A 17,675-nucleotide genomic window follows, 5' to 3' on the forward strand; every position below is an offset into this window, starting at 1 on the left:
CATGTGTCTTGCACTGAGGAGAAGCTTCCAGACTCTGCCATAAAGCCCCGACTGCTGGAGGCTGCAGTGATAAGTGTCTCCCATCTCTCTACTGCATCTCTGGAGCTCAGCCACTGGGATTTTGGGGATCTTTTTTACTTCTCTTACCAAGGCTCTTCTCCCATGATTGCTTTGTTCGGCTGAACGGCTGGGTCAAGAAAGAGTTGTGGTCATCCTAAACTTCTTCCATTTGAGGATTAGAGAGGCCACTATGCTCTTAGGAACCTTGGGAGCTGCAGAAATTATTTTGAAAATTTGTCTCTGAGCTCCTTGGACAGTTCCTTAGACCTCATGATTCTCATGTGCTCTTACCTGCACTTTGAGCTGTGAGGTCTTATATAGACAGACGTGCCTTTCCTTATGAAGTCCAATCAGTTTAATTAAATTAAAAGTTTAATTAAAGTCCACAGCTCGACTCCAATGAAGGAGTAGAACCAACTCAAGGAGGAACAGAAGAAAATGAACAGCTGTGAGTGTCACAGAAAAGGGGCTGAGTACTTATGACCATGTGATTTTTCAGTTTTTCTTGTTTAATAAATTAGCAAATATATCTACATTTCTGTAGTTTTTTTCTGTCAAGATGGTGGTAGTGTACAGATGGCTGCAGATGGGGGCAGATGGCTGCAAAGAAACAAAGATTGAAAAAATTTAAAGGGGTCTGAATACTTTCCATACCCACTATACATGTATGAAGGCTTTTAGTACATGTATTCTGCTTGACTCGTGAACATGCATTTTATTCTCTGTTAATAGACATCTTTGCCATACTGAAATCTAACATGCTCACATCTTCTTACCATCACCATCTACAGTGGGGTGAGAATTATAATGGGGCCATGTTGGGTTTCCATTGGGGTGTCCATCACTTAACCAGTTACCTCTTGCATGCACAATTTTAGTCCAAGATTTATGATGGAATCCATTATGGAGGCTCCTAATGGCACATAGCTTCAGAGGAAGGTAAGTAGCGTGGCAGATAGGTGAGCTCCTGCACTCCTAATACATGTAAGTCCAATGATCCTCCCCAGTGCACACTACAATGCAAATGTTACTGCTCTGCATCCAGAACATCATATTATTGAGTCTTGTGACAGCTTTATTGAAATGAATACACTGCAGCTTTACCACAGAGGAGCTGAGAGGTTCAATAAGTCACTGAGACAATATCAGCCGGGACCGCCGCAGCCGCACACATTACCCTTTAAGGGAAGCCGAGGAGTCACCACTTTATATGGAGGTTGTTTGTTGTTTTGCTTCTATGCATCTATTATTATGGTATTAAAGTCTGGCAGATCTCGAAGTCAGAAGGGACAGCCTATATAGATGGTGAATTAGGATATGCACATAACAAGCCAGTCATGTCTCTATTCAATGATGTATATCAGTAGGGGAGGCTCTGCTCAACTAGGGCATCAGTTAGAAGAAGGGATGTGTTGTCCGAGGCTCAGGTCCTGAGCAACGCAATTTGCATGGTGATATCACATCTTGACATTCATGTCCAGAACATCTGTCATTCAGCCCCACCAGTCCGTAGATGTTCTTGAGACTTTCTACACAAGATCACTAAGACCGTCAATAGAAAGAAGACATAGAGGCACATATACTAAAAACAGTGCAGTCTGTACTATGTGCATTGTCCTGGGGGCACCAGATTCAGGATTTCTGGCTCGTGTTCTTCATGAATATGGCAGCCCCTGCACTGTTTCAACAGAGGGAACCAACTTTTTTTTTGGTGCGCCTTTAACATGGGGTGTGCAACACATTTCTGTCAGACTTTGCTGGTTATATGTGGTGCACGGTCTGACTGAGCACCGGAACGCCCATTTCGATGACAAAATTTGTGTCACGTAAAGACTAGTGCAGCTGTGGCACAAAACGGTCACGTGTGAAATATATGTGCCGCAAAAAAATTCATAAGTACATAAAGGTCCATAGTAAACGTGGCCCATGGAGACACAGCAGGTCAATTATTAATGCAAATTTTGGGGCTTCTCTACTTGAACCTGAACCAAGCAAGGTTATGTTTGGGCATCCTACTTCTCCCAGTTCCCAGCACTGATTTTTTAACAATAGCCTGGGTTACATTATAGGTGAATCTCTTCCCGGTTGTAACTCTCATTGTTCCGAATAATGAACCAGAAAAATATACCCTGGGTATATCCATGCAAGCACACAGAGAACATATAAACTCTGTACACATGTTGATCAAGGTCAAAGAGATCCGCTTAATGCAAGACAACAGTCAATCATGGAGCCTCCATCCAATAATAGAACCTTTTTATAACTTCACGTGTCAAACTTTGAGATATAAATGACTTTATTACATGGTCAGGAAGACCCAGCTGTGTAATTTTCCCCATGAGGCCTCAAACCACCCAACCAAACAATAATGATAGAAAAAAAAGACTGCCCGGTGAGGATGCGTTACTCCCGCTTCCCAAACATCCAGTCTTTTCCCACAACTGTCCCTTGAAACAGTCTGCGAAGTAGGGAGCTGGTGAAAATATGTCTACTCATGGGTATTCTAATCTGGTTTGTAGGTTGGGGATTAAAGGAGGTTTCAAACTTAATTCTAGCAGTGACCTATTCATGGGATAATTCCTCAGTGTCACTCAACGCTTCTCCGTTCTCCGTACTCATGGTTTATAGAAGGTTTCTGGAATCAGCTGTTTAGTGGTTGTGCTCACCCACAGTTCTTATACTAACCAGTGAAACGTTAGCAGAATAAAAAATCGTACTGTGATGGAATGCGAATTGTGGGTGGTGCAGAAAGGGTCTCGTTGATGACCTAGTGGATGAGGAACAGTGTCTTACTTATATATGTTCCACCTAGAATGTTCAGGAGGAATTGCTACTGGTCAAACGAGCAATCAACCAAAAGCTGTAAGTTTACGGTCAGCTTCATTGTTGATCACCATCACTTACTACTCCTACCCATCTTCCAGCACTCAAAGAACATCAAAGAGTGCAGTTGGAGACCTTCACCAGGGTGGTCAAAGTACTGAGTATGTGCAGAAGCCAAGTGGTAAATACCTTTATAACAGTTGTACTACATTTAATTACAGTAGTGACCCCCATGTGTATAGACTTGATACAAATATCTTCTGCTAATTCAGTAAAAACTTCTTGAGATGCCCAACCAAAAGAATCTTCAAGTGGGATGGTCTTCTCAAAATATCTGGATACTCTGCAATCTGAATATATCCCCAATCCCTCCATTAAAAATTGTGGTTATTTTCCATTCCCTCCACCCATTATGGTTGTTATTTATTCTTTTTTTCATTTTTCTGAAGGTTCTTATTAGATTGGATAATTTGAGTTCTCTATAGCGCACCATAGATGTCACAATATGGCGGAATGTTTTTTACGCTCAGGTTCATCTGATATTCTCTTATGAAGCTGCTTTGTCACCTCCCAATGACAGATTTCTGTGATTTTAAAGAGATGCTGTTAAAAAGAGATTTAAATTTCAAATAAAATGAATTGAAACCACAACATGTCCGAAAGGGAAATGTCAGACGCCATCCTGCCATGAACACCAGTAATGAGTGGTAGGGAAGAAGGGGGCTTATTACTGAGGCTCTCCATGAAGATTGACAGGTCATATAAATACATCCATCTGCCAATTCCTGAAAAGTAAGATCCATGTTGTCATCCCGGAGTCCGGAAAACATAATTCAAGAATAAATGTGGTATCATCAAGATAATGAGGGGAGTTATCACTGCCTCTACGCCAGTTTTCTGACATAGAATCAGTGGAATTAATCATATTTAAAATCTTGAATATACCAACTCCACTCCATGTGGGCGTGGAGGGGGTGTAGCAGGGCACGGCCGCTGCTTCTTTTATGGGGCGGGTGTCCGCATTCTTTTGCAACAACATCAAATTGGTTGTATCCGGCATGGGGCACAACGCAGGGGCATGGCGAGCATATGATAAATCTGCCCCAATGTTCTACTATACAAGTACACAGAGAAGATAGAGCCTGTATACATCTACCCAGAGAAGATAGAACCCATATACACGTACCCAAAGAAGATAGAGCCTGTATACATGTACCCAGAGAAGATAGAGCCTGTATACATGTACCCAGAGAAGATAGAGCCCATGTACAGGTACCCAGAGAAGATAGAGCCTGCATACATGTACCCAAAGAAGCTGAAACCACTATACATATACCCAGAGAAGATGGAGCCACTATACGTGTACTTAGAGAAGATAGAGCACCTACACATGTACCCAGGGCCTCCGCCAGCACTGGGCATACTGAACTTCTGCCTGTATTCAGACTATTCCTCTGACTTGTGATTTTGTACTGTGTTTACCCACTTTTTAGTGACCCAGTTCTGGAGACTATTCTTCTGTGTTTGTATTGTCTTGTCTTTGTTTCCATATTTTGCAATTTGGTGCAGGAAGGGAACTTATGGCGTAAGGTAAATGAAGCCAGTAGGTAGGGACAGCTTGACAGGGGGTTTAGTCTCAGGGTCCACTTTCTCTGTGTCTTCAGTTTATTCGCAAATAGCCTACAGCTGTTGAAAAATTTTGGTTGTGGAGCTTTTCTGCTGTAGTTTGTTACCATCTTATACAGTCATGTTATGAAATTGAGGGTTCTGGTGGGACCAACAATGTTCTGTAGTCCTTTGTGTTTTGTATATTGTGATCTAGGAGAACAAGTTGTAGTTGACAATGAAATAACTTTTAGGATTTGACAGTGAAATAGTTTTAGGCTTCTTTCTGCTGACCTGCTTCCTCGGTGTAACCCTTAGAGAAGGGATATTTAATTAGCAGACACAAAGCAATATTGCATATTTTCGGAGGCATCGATGCTTGAGTTTCCGAAAGGCTAAAAAAAATTGTTGAATGTTCCAACCCCAGAGATTGGGAAGGGGGATCAGCAGCCCGAGGAAGAGGAGGTTGTCACATGAATCACCTCAGGAAACTGTACACTAAATCAAATTAACAAAGTTTGGGAATTGTGCGCATCTAGACTGATCTGGAGATAGTTCTACTAATTAGCTTTAATAGTTCATATTGTTCGGAGGATTCCGAGTAATTAGCATGCAAATATTGCAATAATGCCAAGAAGCTTCGCAGCTGAATTCTTAATTCATCGTACCAATCAGAAGACAAACAGCTCTAACAACTTCTCCACTAATTTGCTGTTCTAGGCAAACACTATTTTGCTTACAGGAGAACTTTCTGAGAATAAACTTGATGTAAATTAATTGCGAGTTGATTTTTTATTTGTTTGTCAACAGGCAAAATCACCTGGTGATAGCAGAAGGCTCTGGATGATAATCGTCATGGATCTCTGCAGGAGCTCGCGCACGGCGTTACAGGCCTGAATCTTCGGGTGGAAGATCTTGGCTCCTCGTCCTTTATTATGGTGTAACTACGAGTGAAGAAGCCATAGGAGCTGCTATAGGCCCCATGTGTCAGAGGAACAGAGAAGCCGCTACTAGAGATGACACAATATTGATGAGTGAAGGCTGTGCGGTATCACTGTGTGCAGCACAGTCCTCTTTAGGAAATGTACATACCTCACCCATAGACGGCAATGGCCACACAGAGCAATTACGGCACCGCACATGACGTCACTGTACCGCTCCGTAGACCGGACAAAAATATGTTGTGTCCTATCTTTCCCTGTGTTATGGCCCACACTCTGTGCATCTCTATGGAGAGGGGTCACCCATCTTCCACTCCATCCCGGCCGACACATGCCCGCCTGACCGTAGCCATACATACGTTCATCTGAATGCAGCCGTAGAGCTAGGTTTCTCAAGGAAACAACATTGTAGAGGCCATTTCACAATTCATAGAGCCCATATGGAGGCTTTTACTATGTCTTCTCTGACAGTTATTTGGTGGAAAAGCCATGTATTAAGCCCCATCTCTGCCAGGTGGGAGTAGAGCGGGCAGGTGGTGCGGGGTAGCATGAATGCCCCAGCCCTTCGTATTTACTATAGTCTCAACCAGAAAACCAGCAGATACTATAACTAAAATCTCCACGGTCTACATAGGTCCCACCCGGCAGAGATCCCTTCCAGATCTACTAAGGAAATAATAAAATGTTACTGATCTATGTCTGATTTGGAAGTGCTGATGGCCCGATTTCTGGTTCCACATGTAAAGCTTTCAGTATTTGGCATACTTTTCAGGCAGTGAGCTCTCAGTAAGTGATGTAATATAGTGTGAGGGTAAGGTCCATGCTTCAGTCATGATGGAAAAGGTGGTGGCTTGGCTTATATCCCAAATCAGTCCCTATTTCCCATCACCAATGACAGATGGAGTAGAGAACGGAAGCTCAAGGCTCAAAACTCAAGCAGGACAGCAAAAGCTACATTTAAGGGATTGCAACCAGGTCCAAAATGGGGTCATTAGTGCAATGTTTATAATTAAAGTATTTTAATAAATTCTATCGCTTTACAAAAGAATGTGTGAAGATGTGGTATCTTCTTATATTTCTTACCCATGGCCTCCTTCCTTCTAAAATCAACTTTTAAAACTATGTCAATGAGCCAGATGGGCTCTGCACACATGAAGAATCCAACTGTCGTGGTAGCGTCACAGGTTGTTACATTATGCAACTACGGCAACAGATGGCTTCTGTAACATGCCCAGAGGCCTTCTGGCTCATAAACATAATTTTTAAAGTTGATTTTAGGAAGGAGGCCATGGATAATAAATATAAGAAGATACCACATTCCTGGTGCCCGGATCTATGAGTAATGTCCCTGGTTTATCAGGATGGATTTTACCGATGATAAGGGCACCAATAATACATAAGGAACATCTTGTGTCTTGTGGCAATGGTGGGGAGTGGAGGTATCTCTAATTACACCAATTTAACCCTTTAGATGGCATGCAATTGGTTTTAACATAAAAAAGTTCAATTTTCCATAATGACGAAAAACAACATGTGGCTGCACTCCAAGAGAGATGATGTGTAAGGAGATTTCCCAGAATTGGTGGTGTCCCTGAGGGGTTAATCCAAGAACCGTGTGAGGAGATGGAGAAAGACTTGGGAAAACTTTGGATGTGACAGGATCTCGTGGCGTCTCCATAATGTGTATGAAATATTACAGTGTAGAACATCATCACGGGTCTGCGCCTCCGTGACATCCCAGACAGAAAGACATTTTGCCAAGGCCCCAATTCCCCGATCAATATACGAGACGATCTTCATTTTAATTATCAACAGTAAACATTCAACTTTATTTCAAAAGAATCATTAACGAGAACATAATGAACAATATGTCGGAGGAGTCTGCTCCCGGCCCCCGTCCTGTCACATCCTCATCCCAATCAATGTGATCCATGAACAGCACAGACACCGCAGCAGCAAAAATATTCTACAAAACTCCAATAAACAGGATTTTTTATTACATTTTTTCTCTTATGTTATAATAACATTGCAATATATTTATTAATTCCAGATACATTCATAGTGGGAGCCACCAACCCGGAACGTCCAATACCCACAGAAGAGACAAGGCTCAACGCTACTGTATTAAAGGTGATGTCCAAGATATCTAGCAGTGTGTATTGCCATGGGGCCAGGATGTGCCATAAATACATGTGACCCCCATCTAGATACAATAATATGATTGCATCAAAGCTAATCCAGTTATATGCAGTATTCCAATCTTTAGATACAGGGGTATAAGTACAGAGGTAGCAGCCATAGTAGCTGCTATGGGGCCCAAAGTGTCATGGGGCCCCTGCACCCGACCTGCCACACTCAAAAATGGAGGATGTGCACCATCATATAGACATGATGCTGCAGATCTTCCCCAGTACACAGCCATGCCGGGAGCTCAGATGAGAAATTTCAGGAGAGCGGAGAGTAGAACAGCAGGACTAAGGATCTCTCATCTCTACTTCCTGCATGTGGTCAGCAGTTACTGGGCTACAGTTAGTCAGGTATGTGGTCCTTGACCCCCCCCCCCCCCCCTAGGATAGGCAGACTGCCTGAGTATATACATATATGTATAAGTGGTAATAGTAAAGAACCGGCATAAGTCAAGATATTATATTTAATGCATAAATGTATCCATAGATAATCAAAGGTAAAAACAATAACAATACATGTGCCACTAGACAATTAACCCCTGAACACCGCAGCCTTTTTTCGTTTTTGCGTTTTCATTTTTCACTCTCCACCTTCAAAAATCTATAACTTTTTTATTTTTCCATGTACAGAATTGTGTGACGGCTTATTTTCTGCGTAACAAATTACACTTCAAAATGTTGGTATTTAATATTCTGTGCCATGTACTGGAAAGCGGGAAAAAAATTCCAAATGCAGCGAAATTGGTAAAAAAAAACACATTTGTGCCGTATTCTTGTGGGCTTGGATTTTACGGATTTCACTGTACACCCCAAATGACATATCTACTTTATTCTATGGGTCGCAACGATTACGGGGATAACAAATGTATATAGGTTATATAATGTTTCCATATATTTAAAAAAATTAAAACCTCCTGAACAAAATTTTTTTTTTTGGATTTTGCCATCTTCTGGCGCTAATAACTTTTTTATAATTTGGTGTATGGAGCTGTGGGTGGTGTTGTTTTTTGAGAATTTTGATGATGTTTACAATGGTATCATTTTTAGGACTGTGCAACCTTTTGATCGCTTTTTATAGAATTTAATTTTGTTTTTTAAATGGCAAAAAAGTGCCATTTTCGACTTTGGGCGCGATTTTCCGTTACGGGGGTAAACGCAGTGAAAAAACATTATCATATTTTGATAGATCGGGCATTTTTGGACGCGTCAATACCTAATGTTTTTATGATTTTTACTGTTTTTTATATTTATATCAGTTCTAGGGAAAGGGGGGTGATTTGAGTTTTTAGGTTTTTTTATTATATTTTTTTTTAACTTTTTTTTAATTTTTATTTTTACTATTTTTCAGACTCCCTAGGGTACTCTAACCCTAGGTTGTCTGATCGATCCTATCATATACTGCTATACTACAGTATGGCAGTATATGGGGATTTTACTCCTCATTCATTACAACGTGCTGATAGCCACTCCCCGATGACGTCACGGGGAGCGACGATCCTCGGAAAGATGCGCCGCCATCTTTTTGAAGCCACCGGCGATCAGCAGGAAGACACCCACGATCGCGGGTGTTACCGGTAAGCCTTTGCTGCAATAGTTTACAGCTAGCCTACCCCCTATAGTAAACAGCCAGCCTGCCCCCTGTAGTATACAGCCAGCCTGCCCCCTGTAGTATACAGCCAGCCTGCCCCCTGTAGTATACAGCCAGCCCAGTCTGTCCCCTGTAGTATACAGCCAGCCCATCCTGTCCCCTGTAGTATACAGCCAGCCTCCTGTAGTATACAGCCAGCCTCCTGTAGTATACAGCCAGTCCAGCCTTTCCCCTGTAGTATACAGATAGATCGTATATAGGTAGGTAGATAGAGAGATTATAGATAGATATGAGATAGATAGATAGATAGATAGATAGATATGAAATAGATAGATAGATATGAGATAGATAGATAGATAGATAGATAGATAGATAGATAGATAGACATATCCTGGTTCCATCACAATCAGTGATAAATTCACCACAAAACATTGGAAGAACTTGATCTTGTTAGAAGTTACAAGTCACAGAGAGAAGATTTGGCGTTGGCAGTGCGTAGTATAATCCGCCACCTCTGCTCCATCTGTAAGACTTGTGAGTGCGGCGTCTGCCCGGGATGGTGCCAGGGGCACGGGCTTCACTCGCTAAATCAATCTTTTATGAGTCTAAAGACTGACATGGAGAAGGCTTTAATATAATTTAATGGAAGCAGCCTGCTCGCCGTGACGTGGCCATAAATCTCCCGCCAGTGATTGGACATCGCTCCGCCGTGCCAAATATCTCACCGAATCAGGTGACAGCGGAGTTATTAATTATTCGCTGTGATGGAAGGAAGATTAAAGGAGAAAGTGGAGAGATGAGAGAAAACATGCAGGAGCGCATTATGGACTTAATTAAAATCCAGTCATTTATATGAGAGGTGTCGCGGACTCGCCTGGTTGTCAGCGCCGTTGCCCGACAGGTGCAATGGTCAAAAATAGAAGCCGCTGACTCGTCTCCATAGATTATAAGACAGTAGTAAATCTAATGTCAATGGATGTGGAAAACTGCAGCAGTTTAAGGAAATCCAGAGTCCAGGGGAAAGGTGCACGTTACCGGAATCTGAAACTTTGGGTTTGACTGTCCAGGCACCGAAGTACCATCAGGTCAGCAAGCCTCACTATTTGCCCACCATCAGCATGCAATAGGTGTGGGTTGCCCCTGCAACCCTCAGGCCGGGTCGCAGGTGCACACGTTCTCCTGACGGTGACCACCGTCCCTGCTCTTGTCTCTTCAAGATCCTGCGCTGGCTCCAAGAGGAGATTTAAAGGGCCAGCGTTCTGATAATTGGTGCTGGCCCTCTGCCAATTTCCATAAACTCCCAGCCCCTTCCTGTGTTCCCTGACGGATCTTCGTGCCTAATGCCTCAGAGAAAGCTGTTCCATGCGATTTACTGTTTTTCTGAATTCCCGTTGTGACCCCGGTTCCGTTATTGACTCTGATCACGTGCTGCCTGTCCTGACCTTCCGCTACGTCCCTGACTCCGATCCTGTGCTGCCTTTCTTGACCTCCTGCCTGACCCTGACCACGAGTCTGACTTAAAGGGGTATTCCGGGAATATGAACGTCTGACACAAAAACCCATGATGATATAAATAAATGAATACAACAATACTCAATGTCATTAGTCACAAAATGGAGCTTAAATAATTTGATTTTATGATTTACAAAATTTATGGCCTCTTTAAAGTAAGTGGAGTTATCACTAAGATGGCCGCCACTGGAAACTACAAGTTCCATGATCCTTTAGTTCTCAGTAAATCCTCCTCCCTCTTATGCTCTGCTCCCAGTGATGATGTAACAGGTTTTCTTGCTCTGTTACCATAGTAATGATGTGTAACTGCCATCACCACAACACTGACCATACTGGATGCACTGCAAATGTAGTGGTGATCACATGACCCTGCCCAGGCAGGTACAGGACATGTGATGTGGACATGTGACCAGCGGCCATCTTCTATCCTGCAACGGACCACGTGGAGGAAATTAACGGACTGATTAAAGGGACAGTAGCATTTTAATTCTTCATTACAGTCTATGTCACCAGCATTTTTCTGCTAACAGGAGCAAAATTTAAAATAACAACTAATTACACATTAGCTTATATTTTGAGTGCCCATTTGTATATGAATTATGCTGATTCCTGGAATACCCCTTTAAGATTCTGTACTTCGCCTGTACAAAGCCGCACCTGTGGAACGACCTGGTGGTACCATGGCGCAGCAAGTCCAACCCAGCTTTGTGGTGGGCTCTGGTGAAAACCGGTTGGCACTTAGACTCCGCTCCCAGGTGTCGGCTTACGTCATCGTCCGCGTTGGTCTAGTGGGTCCTCCACCCCGGGAGCCTGACAATTAGTACATTTAAGAGGGTTTCTAGGCAAAAGATCTCATGACCTGTTCTGAGGACAGGTGATGAAGATCGTATTGGTGGGAGACCAACATCCAACACCCCCATAGAGAATGAAATTGGAAGCAGACAGCGCCATTCTTCATGTTGTGGCTTAATTGAGGAACTGCAGCAAAACCTCAAATTATATTAATGGAATTTGCTGTAACCTGGACTGACCACTACACAGAAAATGGTGCTGTCTGCTCCCTAGTCCAGATCTGTGGGGGTGCTGGGTGTTGGACACTCATCAATCTGATATTTTATCATATGGATACAATATAAATACATTTAGCTTGGAAAATCCTTTCAATTTTCCTGATCTTGGCGTTTGTGATATTCCCAGTATAACCAAACTCACGAAGGACAGAAAATCAATTAGAAAATCAATCCAGGCGCACACATTGCTTGCATGGATTGTGCACTAGCACAGAAGTGCATCTCTGTTCAGTGCTGAAAACATTGTTACCCTACCTCACTCCTCTTGCTTCCAGCGGCAATAGAGTTGGACAAAGACCAGAGTTTTGGCCTATATATCACAAACTTGTAAAGTGCTGCAACAAAATTTGCAGTTTGGATAGCAAGCAATGTGTGTGCCTGCATTGATTTTCTAATTGAAGATGGGGCAGGAACCTGTCTGGTAGCACTCGTTCTATTGAGTAAATAAGGACTAGGATTTACATTATCTCTAGTTCATCAGTTAGGAAACACCAAGCTGTAATGAAAGGGACACTGAAACGGACAGTAAAACCTGGTTCTGAATCCCCCAAAACAAGGCCTAACTACTTGCCTCAGCATGCCCTAATCAGCATGGGACAACTAGAAGGTAGTCCCTCTCTACACCAAAGTGCAAACACATAACAGGACAAACAGCACAAACAGAAAAGGATAGTCAACAAGCCTGGACCCCTGATGAAGTCACTATAGGTGACGAAATGTGTGGTGTGCCATAGCCGCATGTACTGGTTCGACCCTCTAGCATGACGTACCTCCTGGCCTGCATTATATAAACTTTTTAGATCTTAAGACTTCAAACATTTTAGAGGACTGATGTTTTCTGACTCGTGACCATTGACATTGTGCAGATATTTTTGTAAATATTGGATATTATTGATAGGGGGATGTCAGTTACCTATTGGTGTACATAGAAGGTTGTATGTGGAGACATTTATGTTAAATGTGATTCAAGTGGTGGTATTGTTTGTGTCTGAATAAAATAAAGTTTATTATTGATACATATTTGTGACCTGTATACATATTCGTTGTTGGAATGGAATGATAGTCAACAAGCCTGGTCACAACAGAGATAGCAACAAAGTACAGAATCACCGAATGAAAGTGCAGTCTGAAAAGGAGCCAAGATCGAAATACCAGAATTGCAGCAAACAGAGTCTCTCTCACAAGGTACAGAACAGATCGAGATTAACTATAACTAGCTGTGAAGTGGATGTGAACAAAACAATCAAAGAAGACCAGAGCCTATTGGAACAGAGCTCCTTCAGTCTCAACAGTTAACCATTGCAGGAGAGAACAGGCTGCAGGAGGAGGAGGATGTGGTGCAATCAACATCTTAACAACCATCAAGCCAAGTCCACGTTCACACAACCAAATATAAAGAAAAGCAGAGATGAAGCCAGCGCCTCCTAAGTTGTTCAACACGGACCATGGACGGCGCTGACACAGATGTTACACCAGCAAAATGCTTTTATTTTTTATTACCCCTAATTTTATGATTGATAATAGTTTAGTAATCAAAATAAATACATAATTCCACATTCGGGGATTGATATAAGCTTAAGGCTGCATTTAGATGGCCTTTGGCTGACGTATAAACATCGGATATACGTCCCCCATAGGCTGGCAATGAGCCGCACCGTACCGTTCCGGAGCCGGGGAAAAGATAAGACTTGTCCTATCTTTCCCGGGAATACGGCACCATGCTCCATGTTTCTCTACGGGGAGAGGGGCCGGGTTGAGCGATGACCCCCTCCTCCTCTGTCCTTTGGGGGACGTATAAACGTCGGATATACGTCCCCCATAGGCTGGCAATGAGCCGCATGGTACCGTTCCGTAGCCAGGAAAAAGATAAGACTTGTCCTATCTTATCCTGGAATACGACACCATGCACCATGTTTATTTATGGAGAAAGGCGGGGTGAGCGGCGACCCCCTCCTCCCCTCCCCGGCACTGACGTGTGCACGGCGGGCACACATTCGTCAAAAGTTTGCCTTGCTTGGGGTCTGCAGCAGAAGGGGAAATTGTAACCTATGACCTCTTTGTCCCTCGCTGTGCTGCTGCCCTTTAGTTATCGGTAGCTAAGGGATAAGGTGGAGCTAACATCACAAGTATTCATCATCATGGAGCAATGTGGCTTCTCACCTTCAGATTTTAGTCTCTGAAGATTTCCATCCCAATCATCATAACACTGAGCTCAATCTGAGTAAAGATGAAAATGGCCACGGATCTGATTCCAGGATCGGGGGCTGGGAATAAATCCAGAAATATAATAGTCAATTTACTTTGTAATTTCTGCCGGGTGAGAAAGGGAGTCACAGAAACCAAGAGCTTTGACCCAAAGTCTTCATCTGACATTTGAGTTCCAGGTTAAAAGCTTTGAGTCTTTACATCTCTGCCTCCAGCCGCGCTTCCATTTCCAAAAATTTTTAGGCAAAGGTTTGAGATTAATTTCAGATAAGGACGTGTTCAAATGCTAAGTTCTACTCAAAGCTCAAATTTCACTTCAATTGATGTCAGTCAACGTCGCGATAAGTAAGAAGACCCCGGCTGGAAAGTCTGCAACACAATCCTAGGAGGTGCGATAAAGTAAAAAATGAGATAAAGGGGAATTCATCAAACCAAAAAAGAATATAAAACTTAAACTAAAATATAAGAATTAAACGTAAAATAAAAGATAAAATAAAGATAATGAAATAAAATACAAATGGAGGATTTTATTACAATTTCTTAGAATGGTGAGTTAAATTATAGATGTTAGAATTAGTTACGGATAATTCCGTCTCTTGAATGTTCTACAAAGTTACGACATATTAAAGTATTAAAGTCTTGACTTGTATTTAATAAATGTACCATAGAAATTGTGCAGTTTGTGCCTCTGACCATCCGTGGCGCTTTAGAGGTCCATTCTGTACATCCACATCAGACGTTGGATCATGGAGCAGAATTCTGAACAGGTCCACATATTTACTATGTGCATGGGATGAGCAGGTGATTTCATGTATCTGTCTATGTGCAGCAGTCATTGTATATCCTATCCAACCTCAGCTGCTGCCGAACATCATAATATGCAGTTGCGACAGAACCTCATAATAGATCAATACAATGTCCAAACAACTTTCGCTCTTTGACTTACACTACAAAGCTCAACTTCACCTGTATTATCTGCAACACCCCTGCCAATGCATAGGCAAGGTGGTTGTTGTGAATAGTGCCCTCTCCATGTCAGGAGCTGTTAAGGAGATTGATCACCTCTCTAGGAGGTCTCTAAGTCTGGATAACTTTGTAATTGCTGCTGTAGCCATTGCCTGCCAGGGCAAGAGTTAATAATGCTAAATGTTATTGTCCAACAAGGATTCTTGTTTCTTATAAAGCAAGCTGGAAGCTGATTGGATAGTTCTACCACCTGACCAAGGGAGTATATAAACCCCTGGTGGGCGGGAGCACATGGTCAGTATGCAGAGTCTTAGGCCTTAGACTGCAGTTTTAGTCAGAGTGAGAGATTACATCTTGGTGCACACGTCAGCTCCAGTAAACAGAAGAGAGGACAGCACATTTCACTGCAGCAACAGCCGGTGTCCTAATACCAGGAACCAGAGGTGCCCCAGGCCACTGCCTAGCACCCTGGGAAAGTCAGGAGACCTCAGCCCCAGAGCAGAGAACCACCATCTGGTCTCAGCTCCATCTCTACCAGCCCAGCCTGAAGATACTACCAGGCTGTGTACAACCTTCCTATGGACCAGCTACCTCCATGATCCTTCCAGCTTGCTGAATCTGCTGCTACCGTTGGTCCATTGTCTGCTGTTGAAAGTTGAATAAAGAACTGTAAGTTGATTTGCCCAACGTTGCCTGCGTCTGATCCCTGGACATGGCTGTCTACCACCACGGGCTTCCCCATCCATTACCCCGGGACTCATCCAACAGACACTAAGCGGTTGCCCCAGGGAGAACCAGTACATCAGCCTCTCCCTCCATATTTCTTGCATACACCACCTGCTGGAGACCTGCCAGGCTGTAGGACAGCAACCGCCAGCCACTCCAGTATTCTGGGCCCCGGCTGCCTCCAGGCCCCAAGAAAAAGCTAGGCCCCGGTGGGGGATGTTGCATATCTAATGTATATTACAGCATGATTACAATGTATAAATAAAAGATAACCTTTCATAATAAATTCAATAAATTTAAATAAAACATTTATTAAAGTGTTTGAGCCAGTTTTCTGTCGGACTTTGCACTGAAAAGAACATGGAAACTGCTTATACGTGTATTTATAAAGTATCTGCGTCAGTTTTGTATCGTGGCTGCTCTGTATCCGACAAGACAGAAATAAATGCCCCAAAGGGGCTGTTACTGCTTAGTTCGAGTTTGCGCCACATTGATTGCTGACGTGCAAGACAATTCTGCAGCATGAACAAAGTGCCCCCCCCCCCAAAATTCCTGAGCAGTGCAGGGGGTGCCAGATTCATGAAGACCCAGCGCCACGTTTCATGAATCTGGCGCCCCCTGCACACTACCCAGGCAACTGCACATAGTACACAATGCACTGGTTCTGATAAATATGGGCCATATACTCACCTTTCCCTGTTCCAGTGCATCAGCTCCTATCTGTATCCTTCCCCTGATTCCTCTGATACTCCCCTGATGCCAGTTGTCTTACAGCCAGTGATGAAGGTGGAGGAGATACGACTGAGCTCCTAGGACTCGGTGAACATTACTCTACCTATTTCCCAGATTTTAATAAAACAAAACAAGTGCAGGAAAGTAATGGATGAAGGTAAGAGGCGCTAGAACTTTTCCATGATTTTTAATGCATTCTCTGTGTCTACTCTTCCTTAAAAGAACATACACAGAAATAAGCCTCAGGGGCTCGTGTTTTCTTTTATTTCTGGTTAGGGCTCTTTAACCCTTCGCCTCCCGCCTACATGTTATATTTATATCACAGGCTGAATGACTTTTTAAGGCTATCCAATAAAAGTGCAGATGATACAACAACACAATGTACAGAACACACAGCGGGGCCTCACTTTGCAGGTAATGATCACCGCAGAGATGTGCAGAGTAATGCAATCAGAGATCCAGGCGTGTAGTATGTAAGGGCTGATATATGTATTATTAAATCCTCCGGAGCCGTAGGGACCACTGGAAACATACTTAATGCATTACAACCCAGCAAAATACAACACTGACAATGGCAGAACAATGTGCCGGCAGCTCGGCTACACGTGCCGGATTATCCTGTCATGTAATATAATGGCAGCCTAGGTCTCAATCCACTTACTGCATGGAGGGTGCGTATAGATCTCTATGTATATGTATCTCGCAGAATATCACATTCCTTCGTAGAATGGAAGAGCATCGTCTATGGAAAGACTTGGCTCTAGACTCCCACGAAGAATGTTTCCAGTTTACAAAAAATGATTATAAAGTAATACATACAGAAAGATACATTGTATCCATGTCTGTATAATAAACAAGAACTGAAGGACCAACCACATATTGCAGACTGCTGATTGTACTGTATGGAGATGTCCTGTTATATGACAGCCACAGTCATTATAGTAGTTATATCCTTGTACATAGAGGGCAGTATTATAGTAGTTATATTCTTGTACATAGGGGGCAGTATTATAGTAGTTATATTCTTGTACATAGGGGGCAGTATTATAGTAGTTATATTCTTGTACATAGGGGACAGTATTATAGTAGTTATATTCCTGTACATAGGGGCAGTATTATAGTAGATATATTCTTGTACATAGGGGGCAGTATTATAGTAGTTATATTCTTGTACATAGGGGGCAGTATCAAAGTAGTTATATCCTTGTACATAGGGGGCAGTATTATAGTAGTTATATTCCTGTACATAGGGGGCAGTATT

Source organism: Engystomops pustulosus, chromosome 9 (assembly GCF_040894005.1).
Source record: "Engystomops pustulosus chromosome 9, aEngPut4.maternal, whole genome shotgun sequence".
NCBI classification, from domain to species: Eukaryota; Metazoa; Chordata; class Amphibia; order Anura; family Leptodactylidae; genus Engystomops; species Engystomops pustulosus.